Source organism: Pimephales promelas, chromosome 2 (genome assembly GCF_988280905.1).
Source record: "Pimephales promelas chromosome 2, fPimPro1.hap1.1, whole genome shotgun sequence".
Lineage (NCBI taxonomy): Eukaryota > Metazoa > Chordata > Actinopteri > Cypriniformes > Leuciscidae > Pimephales > Pimephales promelas.
Window position 1 is genome coordinate 31869499 of NC_142770.1, and position 14424 is coordinate 31883922.

At 37.1% G+C, this 14424-nt stretch overlaps 1 protein-coding gene across 7 annotated transcripts in view; it reads left to right on the forward strand.

Moving 5' to 3' along the window:
- The window catches only part of LOC120492984 (protein NLRC3), a 65227-nt gene that overhangs the window by 30807 nt on the left and 19996 nt on the right, over positions 1-14424 (forward strand). The window lies entirely within an intron of this gene.

The window sequence follows — 14424 nt, forward strand, 5'->3', positions numbered from 1 at the left end:
TTTTGTTTGGGCGCAGTACCAAACTTTTTCACTAGGGCACAATCAGACTCCATTACTGCCCATATAAGGGCGCCTGCATTTCCATTCGTGTTTTGAGTGATATGAACTATTATTTTCACAATTTTCAAACAATTTCTGAAGTAGAGATCCTATTCAGAAGTAGCATGGGAAGTTTGGCAGATTTTGATATGAATTGAACCTCTAAGAAACACATACAAAGAACACGCATGTACGCCATAGCTAGCTGACACGTCACAAATGGTGAATTTATTATTTTTTTCTTGATATTTCAAACTTTTCAGAACTTTTTTTTCCAAAATAATTGAATGGATTCTATCTTTTGAACTTTTGGCATGAAAACAAACTGAGGTATCTACCATTTTTTCATGATTTTTCATGTTTACTGCTATTTTAAAATAAAGGTCTGAACACGCCTTATGAGTATGAAAATATTCTTGTTTTATATAGATAAATTATGGCTCCTCTGTAATATATTTTGAAAATCAGTCACCAAATATGGAAACTAGAGATTGTAAGCTTTCAAATGATATATAGTTTGTCAATATTATTTAAGGTATTTACTAAGATATTATTGTTTTAAAAATATAGTGGCAAACGTCCCACCTGTGGGACGGTGACAGTTAAGTGGTTAAACTGGTTATATGCCTTTACTTATAAAAAATAAAAAACTTATTAAAAAAAATACCAGGCTTAAGGCATTTATTTTTTATGCAGGCCATACACACAGGAGTGAAATGGTTAAGACCCCTCCCCCTACAAACACACACACATACACAGACAGGCAAAGACAGAGATGTAGGCTCAGATTAAGCAAGACCACATTCAAACAAACATATCTGACTTTCTGTGGGTCCTAGCTAATGAGTGTCAATTAGAAAGTTGTCCGGCTCGAGGAGTACAATATACATACCGATTTTTGTAACTGTAGATAAAACTAACAACCCTACTTTTGTCAAAAGGTGGCGCTACTGAGCCCTCACCACGCCCGTTTCTGAAACATTGCACGTGTCTACTGGCTAATAAATGTGATGTGTCTGTCGAGTTTCATGCATTTTGAAGCATGCTAAGGGTCTCAAAAGCATCCTAAAAGCATCCTAAAAGAAGGGTAAAGTTTGATGTGTCGCCACGGCAACAGTTTCAAAGATATCAAGAATCCATTCACAGGTCTACATCTGCCGTATGTTTACATTATACATATGAAGTTTGAAGCAAATCGGGTAAAAATAAAAGGGTGATATCAAAGCATTTTGAAAGTGACACACTTCCTGCTGCCAGTTGGTGGCGCTATAACTTTGACTCACAATAGTCACATCCATGTGATCGTCCTCTTACAGCGAACACACTGCTGAAGTTTCATCAAGATCAGTTAATGTATGCTGAAGTTATAACAAACTTCCTGTTTCACGTTTCTCGCCATGATTTCGTTTCCTCGCCACGGCCAAACCGTTCGAGATATCAAAAATCCCCACACAAGCTTTCATCCTCAATGTCTTCACTTTACGCTGACCGAGTATCGTCGAATTTGGATCAAAGCTCTAGGAGGAGTATTTCAAATAACATTGCGAGCGTTTTACAAGCAAACCTCAATAGCCGACTTCCTGTTGGGCTGGGGTAAAAAGTAAAAGCGCGAGGTATAGATGAAACGATGAGATCAACATGCGTACCGAGTTTCATATTATTACATGCAAGCGTGTTTGAGTTATGGACCAAGTGTTCGGACCCCATTCCAGGGGGCGCTGACGAGCCCCCCTGCCACGCCCGGGTACCATCTTCAGCCCGGCTCTGATGGCCGCGGGTTCTGACCCGTGTGCAAAGTTTCAAGAGTTTTCGAGCATGTTAAGGGCCCCAAAAGTGCCCGAATAGTCGTAAGAAAAATAATAATAATAATAATAATAATAATAATAATAGAAAAGAATAATCCTAAGGAAAACAATAGGGCCTTCGCCCTTTCAGGGCTTGGGCCCTAATAATAATCCTAAGGAAAACAATAGGGCCTCCGCCCTTTCAGGGCTTGGGCCCTAATTATAATAATAATAGTAAAGAAAAATAATCCCAAGGAAAACAATAGGGCCTTCGCCCTTTCAGGGCTTGGGCCCTAATTAACCTGACAGGCGCCCCTCCTCTCACTCACACAGAGAGACACTGAGAGACTGGCAAAATTCTAAGATTTTCTCTACATTCAAACAAAGATATCTGACTTTCTGTGGGTCCTAGCTAATGAGTGTCAATTAGAAAGTTGTCCGGCTCGAGGAGTACAATATACATACCGATTTTTGTAACTCTAGTTAAAACTAACAACCCCACTTTTGTCAAAAGGTGGTGCTACTGAGCCCTCACCACGCCCGTTTCTGAAACTTTGCACATGTCTACTGGCTAATAAATGTGATGTGTCTGTCAAGTTTCATGCGATTTCAAGCATGCTAAGGGTCTCAAAAGCATCCTAAAAGAATGGTAAAGTTTGATGCGTTGCCACGGCAACAGTTTAAAATATATCAAGAATCCATTCACAGGTCTACATCTGCCGTATATTTACATTATACAGATTAAGTTTGAAGCAAATCGGGTAAAAATAAAAGGGTGATTTCAAAGCATTTTGAAAGTGACACACTTCCTGCTGCCAGTTGGTGGCGCTATAACTTTGACTCACAATAGTCACATCCATGTGATCGTCCTCTTACAGCGAACACACTGCTGAAGTTTCATCAAGATCAGTTAATGTATGCTGAAGTTATAACACACTTCCTGTTTCACGTTTTTCGCCATAATTTCGTTTCCTCGCCACGGCCAAACCGTTCGAGATATCAAAAATCCCCTCGCAAACTTTCATCCTCAATGCCTTGACTTCATGCTGACCGAGTTTCGTGCCGTGTGTTTGAATTCTCTAGGAGGAGTATTGCACATTCCATTGCGAGCGTTTTACAAACAAACCTCAATAGCCGACTTCCTGTTGGGCTGGGGTAAAAAGTAAGAGTGTGAGGTATAGATGAAACGATGAGATCAACATGTGTACCGAGTTTCATATTATTACATTCAAGCGTGTTTGATTTATGGACCAAGTGTTCGGACCCCCTTCCAGGGGGCGCTGTCTAGCCCCCCTGCCACACCCAGGTACCATCTTCAGCCCGGCTCTGATGGCTGTGGGATCTGACCTGTGTGCAAAGTTTCAAGAGTTTTCAAACCCGTTAAGGGCCCCAAAAGCCGGTAAGAGTCTCAAAATCATCAAAAAAAAGAATTTTAAAGTTTGATGCGTTGCCACGGCAACAGTATCAAAGATATCAAGAATCCATTCACAGGTCTACATCTGCCGTGTATTTACATTATACAGATTAAGTTTGAAGCAAATCGGGTAAAAATAAGAGGGTGATTTCAAAGCATTTTGAAAGTGACACACTTCCTGCTGCCAGTTGGTGGCGCTATAACTTTGACTCACAATATTCACATCCATGTGATCGTCCTCTTACAGCGAACAATCTGCTGAAGTTTCCTCAGGATCAGTTAATGTATGCTGAAGTTATAACACACTTCCTGTTTCACGATTCTCGCCATAATTTCGTTTCCTCGCCACGGCCAAACCGTTCGAGATATCAAAAATCCCCTCGCAAACTTTCATCCTCAATGCCTTGACTTCATGCTGACCGAGTTTCGTGCCGTGTGTTTGAATTCTCTAGGAGGAGTACTTCAAATTCCATTGCGAGTGTTTTATGAACAACCCTAAATAACCGACTTCCTGTTGGGCTGGGCTAAAAAGTAATAGTATGAGGTATATATGAACGATGAGATTACCATGTGTACCGAGATTCATATTATTACATACAAGCGTGTTTGAGTTATGGACCAAGTTTTCGGACCCCGTTCCAGGGGGCGCTGTCTAGCCCCCCTGCCACGCCCGGGTACCATCTTCAGCCCGGCCCTGATGGCCGCGGGTTCTGACCCGTGTGCAAAGTTTCAAGAGTTTTTGAGCATGTTAAGGGCCCCAAAAGTGCCCGAATAGTCGTATAAATAATAATAATAATAATAATAATAATAATCCTAAGGAAAACAATAGGGCCTTCGCCCTTTCAGGGCTTGGGCCCTAATAATAATCGTTAGGAAAACAATAGGGCCTTCGCCCTTTCAGGGCTTGGGCCCTAATAATAAATATAGCTGCGAGCAGCGATGGCGGGCCCAAGCCGGAGGCACCGCAACCCCGGTTCCTTTAGTTACCTAAAGGCACCCGGGTGGCGGTGCCGAAGGCTTTGGCCCTTTCATGATTAAATGTTAAAACGGCTTGCCATACTCTGTCATTTCGACTAGTCACAATTATGTTACAGATATCTTAAATGATAATACAAACTATCCAAAGTGTAACGACTAGACAGAAAGACTTTGTTGATATCTACAATGTTAATTCCGGACAGGCAAACTTAGCTTTTAAATGTTAAAAGGGCTTGCCATACAGGGACGTAGGCTCAGAGAGAGGCTCACCATATTCAGACCAAAATATCTGACTTCCTCTTGGTCCGAGCTAATGACTATGTATTAGAAAGTTGTACGGCTTGAGGAGTACAATGTATATACCGATTTTTGTAACTGTAGATAAAACTAACAACCCCACTTTTAAGTATATATATGGTGCCTTTAGTGTTATTCTGCACGACGTGCAAAAACTTAACCCCCGCTTTTTTAAGTATATATATATATATATATATATATATATATATATATATATAAAGAGGGTTATTCTGCACGACGTGCAAAAACTTAACCTCCGCATTGACTGTCGAAGAGAAGTGTGCAGAAGAGCTTGCATCAGTGAGGGCTTTGCAAAATATATATACATACAAACACACACACACACATATATAAATGAGGTTAGTGTTTTACAATATTAAGGAAAGCAAATGTATTGAAATATAGCACATTAATTTTAAATTCATTCAGCTTCAATTACCAATTTGTAGTTTACCAATTTATCTTACTTTTATTTAAAGCAAACTATACATTTAAAAGATTAGGGTTATATGCATATTTTGTCATTTAAAAAAATACAAAATTGTTATGCAAAAAGATAAGGACTTGCAGAAAAAATCTACAGTCAGCCACACACACACACACATAAACGCAGACACCAGCAACCCCCCCCCTCCCTCTTCCCCATACAGACACTGATAGAGACAAGATACACATCCAAACTGCAATATCTGACTTTCTTTTGGTCTGAGCTTCTTACTGTTAATTAGAAAGTTGATCGGCTTGACAAGAACAATATACGTGGCATGTTTTGTAACTGTAGGTAAAACGAGCAAAGTTAACACATTTTATGTGTCCTTTTTTAGTCATAAAATTATTTTCCTCGCCACGGCCAAACCGTTCGAGATATCAAAAATCCGTCCGGAATTGAGCATCCTCAATGTCTTGACTTCATGCACACCGAGTATGGTGGTGATTGGTAAACACATGCGTTGTAATTTGATGTATTTCTCCTAGGAGATTTATTCAAACAACACATAATTCCCAACTTCCATTTGAACTGTCTTAAAACTTAGAGCAGAGATGGGCGCAGGTCACGCAAGTCTCAAGTAAGTCTCAAGTCTTAACCGTCAAGTCTCAAGTAAGTCCCAAGTATTTTTTTGGGGGGGGGGCAAGTCAAGTCAAGTCACAGGCTATGTCAAGTCAAGTCAAGTCTTGTAGTAGGTTAAGTCAAGTGCAAGTCAAGTCACCTTATTATTTTAATTTTACATGCAGAATCTGATCTTAATAAAATGAAAAGACAAGATAAGTATTTGCCAGTAAATTACAATAATTTGCATTGTAAATACTCATGTTCAGTAAAATACACCATGGAATCAAACAAAATTGTAACTTCATAAAATTATTTATTTTTCACTTCTGCCAACAGTGTGTTTGAAATGTTTTAAATTTTCAACATTGAGTCCATAAAACAAATAACAGCTTAACATCCTACAGACTCTCTGAACACCTTCCTCTCTCTCAAACACAGTTTACAAACAATATTAAACTTTGTTACATTTCTCCTCTCTCTCTCTCTCTCTCTCTCTCTCTCTCTCTCTCTCACACACACACACACACAGTGGCGGTTCTAGACCATTTCAACTGGGGGGGCCAAGCTGGGGCCAGTTGTACTGTTAGAGGGGCCAGTTACATTTAGACCTTATCATTTTCTGCACTGCACTGAATGCATAAATAAGCAAAATACCATGTTTATAATTATCCAACAATTTGCATTTGCATTATATTTTTACATTTGCATTACATATATCAGTCTGTATTTGAATTTCCATTTTATTTTTTTACATTGAATATACAGTATGTATGTATATATATATATATATATATATATATAATTTTTACAAATTAATCTACGATTTTTGTGGGGTTTTTTTGTTTTTTTTTTGCAAAAAGATCAGCAAATTATCCTCTAAACTGGCCTTTTTAGGGGTCTTTCCTCTCAGGGTGAATGAGCTTTTTTATAATTGTTTTTTTCCTGACATCTTTGAAAGACAGAAGCAATAATTAATGCATCCTTGGCCAGGATATAATTATAAAATATGACATGATTTTAAAAGTGACCTATAATATCGACTATGCAATACACTTTAATTTATCTAGTGCTAATAAAATTATTAAGCCTATTTGGAGAGAGAGATGTTTATAATGTGACAATATGTCAGTCATCGTGATTCGTGTAATAAGATGACTAGGCCTAGACTACTTGTTCTGAGCAGGTGTTGTCAGTGAACAGGCTGTAAAACTGTTGTCTAAGTTACAGACTGATACTAATTAAATGGGAAACGAATCGATTACCTAACGTAACCTCGGTTCTCTCTAGATGAGGGAACGAGCATTGCGTAAGCTAGCTTACGCTACGGGAAAGATTCATCTTACATCAGTCAAGTTGTCAATAGTTTTTGTCAAACAAGTTGTGAATTTGTTGTAACATTAAAACAGGAGATCATGACTTACTCCGTGCTCCAAGTGATGTTCGGAGCTCCAGTGATTAGTTTCATCTGTGGGACGGGTGAAGAAACTTTCGGAAGATGTTGTAACAGAATCATATGAACAATTCCAGGATATGCTTTTTTTCATTGGTTGTTGCGTTAAATTTTACCCAGATACAATAGTGCCCTTTTCTGATTGGCTATTAAGTAGCACTTCTCTTTTTTTGATTGGCTGATGCGTAGCAGGATCGACTGCTGAACTCCAGGCGAGACGCGCTTGATTCTCACGTGAGAGCGGCGCGGCCAGAGAAATTGCGTATATTAAATATATTATTAATAGTTTTTCCGCATGAGAAATACAATGTGTGACGGGAGTGTGAGACAAAAGACTGAAACGAGTGACTGTCATGCTCAATGCGTGACACACTATAAAAAAAATATTTCACACTGACTCCACATTTAGGGGGGCCACAAGGGGGTCCAAGCTTGTTGTCGCAGGGGCACTGGCCCCCCCCAGGCCCCCGCCTAGAACCGCCACTGCTCACACACACACACACACACACTTTCTCTCTCTCTCAAGAAGCAAAAACATGACTGCTAAAGGTTGTATCAGCGATGGCGGGGTAACATCACTTAACATCACGAGTGATATTCCCTTAGGCCACGCCCCCTTGTCTCCCCAAAGTATTATATGCAATCATACGCATCCCGTGTGCAGAATGATGCACTTGAAGCAACACCAAGTCACAGCACGCAACGCTTCACATTGAAAAGAACATAGCGAAGGGATGGTATCTATAATCTATGCTTAGTAGGGCTGCACGATTTGGGAAAATGTCATATTGCCATTATTGAGCCAATATTGCAATTGCGATTTGCGACTCCGATATAATAAAATGGTTTCATGAGTCCAACTTGCTTGGTTCTAAAGTAAAATGCACACACAGATTAATGTTTATTTCTCAACTCAAACTAAAAACAACAACAACAACAATAAATGATTGATAACACCTATAATGATCAATAAATCATCAACCAAACCAACATTACAGTGATTCCATCAATTGAAAGCCATCAACTTTTTAAAAAATTATTAGGCTTAAAAAAAATATATAACAGCTTTTAAATTAAGTGAACTTCAAACAATCCCCACATAAACCCATAATAAAAAACATATTTACCTGTGCCCTTCCTGTCTTAACAGGTACAGAAATTGAATAAAGTTATCAAACAGTCTGCGCTGCCTGAATCATAAATTATATATATAATAATCCTTATTAAAGCTACAAAAGTTCTTTACTCAAGATCAGTGAGTAATTTTCTAATTTCCCTTTGTTCTTTTAACTTTACTGAAAGAACGCTTTATTCGCTGCTGGCCCTTTAAGAGCACCTGTTGCCGAGACGCGGATCTCACACGCGCCTCATAGCACAACTCACAACTCTCACATTTTGGCATAATTGTGTGTGCTATTGTTCGTTCAAGCTCGAAAGAGAACTGTTTATTCTGGGCTGGCACACGGTCAGTGCATGCGCATTATGCGAGTCTCATCTATTCTAATCTAGGGCACTCACAGGCAGCTTTTCACTTCTTGTCGTGCAAAATGCGAAAAGGCATTTGAACCAATAAGAGGGGGATCTTGTAACACTAGTCAAAGGATGACAAAAAAGAAGAGATGCTGCGCTAATAGCCCTACTTTGTTTATTTCATTTAAAATCGCGGCATTTTGCGTTATATAATTGCATAGGTTTGAGATCGCTATTACCACTGCGATATAATTAATCGTGCAGCACTAATGCTTAGTGTATTCTAAAGGGCAATAAACTCCACTCCAGCAAGATAGTCATTTTATGCAAATCATAGACCTTTATGCCTTATCTACAAATAAAGTATAATATTGGGAACATTGATCTTGAAGAGAGTGTCGTCGTGTTACTGTCGCAACCGAACGCGACGCGCTAATGCTGATGCATGGAGAATGACTGAGGCGAGATGACTTTCCGTTAACTTTAACTTAGAGACTAAAATATTAATTTTACCACACATTAAGCTATTGAATGACTTTAGAAGTCTTGGAATATAGTGTGAAAACTTGATTGTGCTTTACAGTTTTTTATGCCTTTAGTGGGGCTTAACAAAATAACACAATATGCAGAATGTCGGACGTTATAGGCTAAACTGTTTTTATAGATAAAACTATTTACATTCGGCAGTCATGAAAACAAATCTCAGATAACGGTTGACTAGGTAACAATGTGTAATTTTGCGCCGGAGTTCTCCTTTAACTTACATTAGCTAGCTAACTACGAACGAGCTAACCAGATAACATTAACAAATTGACAAGCACTTACTGGGCAGAATATGGCTCTTCAAATGACGGACGAAATTGGAGGTTGTCATCTGACTGTCCGCGATCTTAACGTTGCATGTCTTGCAAAGCGCTGTTCTTTTGCCATCTTGTTGTAAGAAATTCTTGAATCCAAAAGCGACGACGACCCTCGTTATCCCTCCGGCTGACATGTTGATGTGATCTGATGTAAGTGGGCGTGGTGTGCGCGTAAGGTATGAGAAGGCATGACTGATGATCTCTGATCCAGTCATGACAGCGCTATTCTCAGCCTGCGCTCCAGCTGGATCAACTTTATTTTTTTTACATAATTTATATATTTTATATTCAAACTGAAAACATGATGTGATTAACACTCAAGTCATATTATTACATGCAAGTGTGTTTGATTTATGGACCAAATTTTCAGATCAAGTTTATGGACCAAGTTAATTTAATTAATAAACTAATTATATAAAACTATTAATGCACTACAATTAAACTGGTTATATGCCTTTACTTATAAAAAAATAAAAACCTATTTAAAAAAATACCAGGCTTAAGGCATTTATTTTTTATGCAGGCCATACACACAGGAGTGAAATGGTTAATACCCCTCCCCCTACAAACACACACACATACACAGACAGGCAAAGACAGCAGGCTCAGATTGAGCAAGACCACATTCAAACAAACATATCTGACTTTCTGTGGGTCCTAGCTAATGAGTGTCAATTAGAAAGTTGTCCGGCTCGAGGAGTACAATATACATACCGATTTTTGTAACTGTAGATAAAACTAACAACCCCACTTTTGTCAAAAGGTGGCGCTACTGAGCCCTCACCACGCCCGTTTCTGAAACTTTGCACGTGTCTACTGGCTAATAAATGTGATGTGTCTGTCGAGTTTCATGCAATTTCAAGCATGCTAAGGGTCTCAAAAGCATCCTAAAAGAATGGTAACGTTTGATGCGTCGCCACGGCAACAGTTTCAAAGATATCAAGAATCCATTCACAGGTCTACATCTGCCGTATGTTTACATTATACAGATGACGTTTGAAGCAAATCGGGTAAAAATAAAAGGGTGATATCAAAGCATTTTGAAAGTGACACACTTCCTGCTGCCAGTTGGTGGCGCTATAACTTTGACTCACAATAGTCACATCCATGTGATCGTCCTCTTACAGCGAACACACTGCTGAAGTTTCATCAAGATCAGTTAATGTATGCTGAAGTTATAACACACTTCCTGGTTCACGTTTCTCGCCATGATTTCGTTTCCTCGCCACGGCCAAACCGTTCGAGATATCAAAAATCCCCTCGCAAACTTTCATCCTCAATGTCTTGACTTCATGCTGACCGAGTTTTGTCGAATTTGGATCAAAGCTCTAGGAGGAGTATTTAACATTCCATTGCGAGCGTTTTACAAACAAACCTCAATAGCCGACTTCCTGTTGGGCTGGGGTAAAAAGTAAAAGCGCGAGGTATAGATGAAACTATGAGATCAACATGTGCACAGAGTTTCATATTATTACATACAAACGTGTTTGAGTTATGGACCAAGTGTTCGTACCCCGTTCCAGGGGGCGCTGACGAGCCGCCCTGCCACGCCCGGGTACCAGCTTCAGCCCGGCTCTGATGGCCGCGGGTTCTGACCCATGTGCAAAGTTTCAAGAGTTTTCGAGCACGTTAAGGGCCCCAAAAATGCCCAAAAGGTTACAAAATAATAAATATAGCTGCGAGCAGCGATGAAGGGCCCAAGCCGGTGGCACCGCAACCCCGGTTCCTTAGTTACCTAAAAGCACCAGGGTGGCCATGCCACTGGCTTTGGCCCTTCATCGCGGATCACAGCTATATATATATATATATATATATATATATATATATATATATATATATATATATATATATATACTGTATATATACATATATATATGAAGCCGGTGGCACCGCCACCCTGGTGCCTTTAGGTTTATTGTGCACGACATGCAAAATGTAACCCTGCTTTGACTGATGCAAGCTCTACAGCACAGTTTATAGTAAGAAAGAATATAGTAAGAAAGAAAAGTAAGCTGTTACTCTGAGATGGTTTGGGAAACAAACATTCATCATGTCGCATTGGTTTTAGTTACTTGTCCTCGAACAGAGCCCTAATCTGTTTATATTTCAGTTACACATTCTACATTGATTAAAAAAGAAAAATCAAATGTGTTTTTAATTCATACAGAAATAAAATATTTATAATTCAGCTGAGAATAAAGTTAGTTCAAATTTTAAGAAAAACAAATATATGATCTGAAATATAGCACATTCATTTTTAAATTCATTCAGGTTCAATTACCAAAAATACAATCTTAATTTAATTTAAAGCAAATAATAAATCTAAAATATATGGGTTATATGCATATTTTGTAAAAAAAGAAAAAAAAAAAGAAAGAAAGATATATATCCAAAAACACAAGGCCTTTAACAAGGGTGCAACTCTTTTCACTACAACAAACATAGTCACACACACAAGTCAAGTCACTTACATTTTATATGCAATATTGACTTTTTAGATGCAATATTGACTTTTTTCTGTTTCAGCAGAGAAAATAGTTAAACAAAGATCACAGCGACCCATCGCGCATCTCAAAGCAATGTGTTTTCTCATTACTGAATGGTTCAGCATTTTGAATCCATGACTCGTTCATTAAGACGGTCATCTGGCGACACCTTATGGTGATTTAGGGTTATGTTTAAAAGTATCGTTCTTTACAGCGATTTTTAATTGACTCCTGTTAAACCAATCTCGTAACATTATTGTGTAACCGATTTAATTTGATCAGCCTTACCTAGGGTAACAGCCCTATAGTGTCTTATTATTCTAAATTATTGAATTTATTGATCAAATTTACTAATGAAAAATGAAGCATACATTTATTAAGACTAGGCTGCCCTGCAGATATTAGGCTACAATATGCAGATTTAAATATACCATTTATCAAATAATCTGTTTATTTTTAGGTTACACATTACATTGTTTAAAAAATAAAAATCAAATGTGACCCGCTCTGGCGAAATGAGTCGGAAGTTGCAACCTTCCATTTTAAGATATGGGCCGATTATGTGGAAAAACCATGAAATTACAAAAAAAAAAAAAAGAAAAAAATAATTTTTTTTTGCTAATTTCAAAGAACAGACATTCAAAAATAATCTCACAGGGTTTCGTAGTCGAGATAATTGAGTAAAGGTATTTAAATAACGATTAAAGTTGTCAAAGCTTTAAATTCGCTGAAATAAACATTGCTCTTCTCAACTCCCCTCGTCACCTCTGAGCATTTCCCTGGTATCCCCTGAAACGTTGAACTCACTGGAGGCTTCTAACCTAAACTGCGTGAGTATATTTATCTGCAAGAAGAATATAGCCTATGTAAGGCTGTAACGATCGCGACACTCAGATCCACGAACCTGTGTCGCGGTGTGAGAAGACAGAATCACGACACCGACACGTCCCTTCAACTCCCGAAGTTATCCTTCACGTCCAGACCCAATGCTAGCTACAACATCTTTAAATTACTAGGCTATTAGTATTATTTGAAGTTAACATTATAAAATACGTAGACTTACACCACAAAACTTAAATTATTACTAATTTTTTTTTAAATTGGGCAATTTCAGCATTATGGAGGAGATCCAATTCCCAGATAATTAAATATTTCAATAAATTGGCCTATGTGAACCACACTGCACAAACCAAAAGTAATACTCACCCGATGAAGAAGGGTTGACTCTCTCCAGAACATAAAATCTTTATTTTATTTTCCGTGTTCGCATTTATGAGGAAAAACAATCCGAACGTGACCGTTCTCTGGAAGCAGCACTAAAACTTTCACATAGCTTAAACATGCAAGCACAAAGCCTTTCTTTAAAGTAAATTTCGTTTTAAAATAATTATCTTAATTTAAATCAATGTTTCATCAACCAATTACTAGGATTTAATAATAAGAAATAAATTGCAGACAATAGGCTAGGCCTAATCACGACGCGGAGACGCGCGGCACGTGAACTGAAGCTTGTCTCATGAACCGAAAGTCAGCGTATAAGGTATCCTCACAGACATATATATTGAAACGTCTACTTTTAAACACAACCATTCAAAATGAAAGAAAACAGACTGCTCTCTGCTTATGTGGGCTAATCCGTATGAAAACTGAATTTCTCTCTGACTCCTCTTTAATCTTTCTGATTTTAGAACATTTTTGTAAAAGTGACTTTTTAATTATTTATTTCAAAAAAATTAAAAATAAGTTGAGTTTCAGCCTCGTTAAATTGCATTTATATATGTTAATCTATTTGGTCAAATTAAGCTATATAAAATAAATAGTTTATCCCTTAAAATGCTATGGATTTTGAAAGATATCAAAAAAAAAAAAAAAAAACGAGCAAAAAAACTTTAAAAGCGATTTTCTTAGGTTTTCAATTGGAAAAAAAAGGGCAGACGACCAGAATTCAAATCTGTATATCGTTACAACCATTCAAGGTATCCCAGGTGAAAAAGACGTTGTATTAAATGTATTAAAAATATATTTGAAATACAAATAGTGTGTTTATAATACATTTGTATTTACAACATGCTTATTTAAAGTGTACTAAAAATGTATTTTATTGCATTTTAGTATATTTCTAAAAAGTATACTAGAAGTACATTGGTAATAAATATATATTTAATTACACTTTTAAGAAATATACTATAGAAAAGCATACTTTTAATGTATTTATAAAAAGTATATTAGTAATATATTGGTAATAAATGTATGCTTTATTATATTTTTAATAAATATGCTAATGATAATTATACTTTAAATGTATTTCTAAAAAGTATATTAGAAGTACATTGGTAATAAATATATGTTTAAATACACTTTTAAGAAATATACTATAGAAAAGCATACTTTTAATGTATTTATAAAAAGTATATTAGTAATATATTGGTAATAAATGTATGCTTTATTATATTTTTAATAAATATGCTAATGATAATTATACTTTAAATGTATTTCTAAAAAGTATATTAGAAGTACATTGGTAATAAATATATGTTTAAATACACTTTTAAGAAATACACTATAGAAAAGCATACTTTTAATGTATTTCTAAAA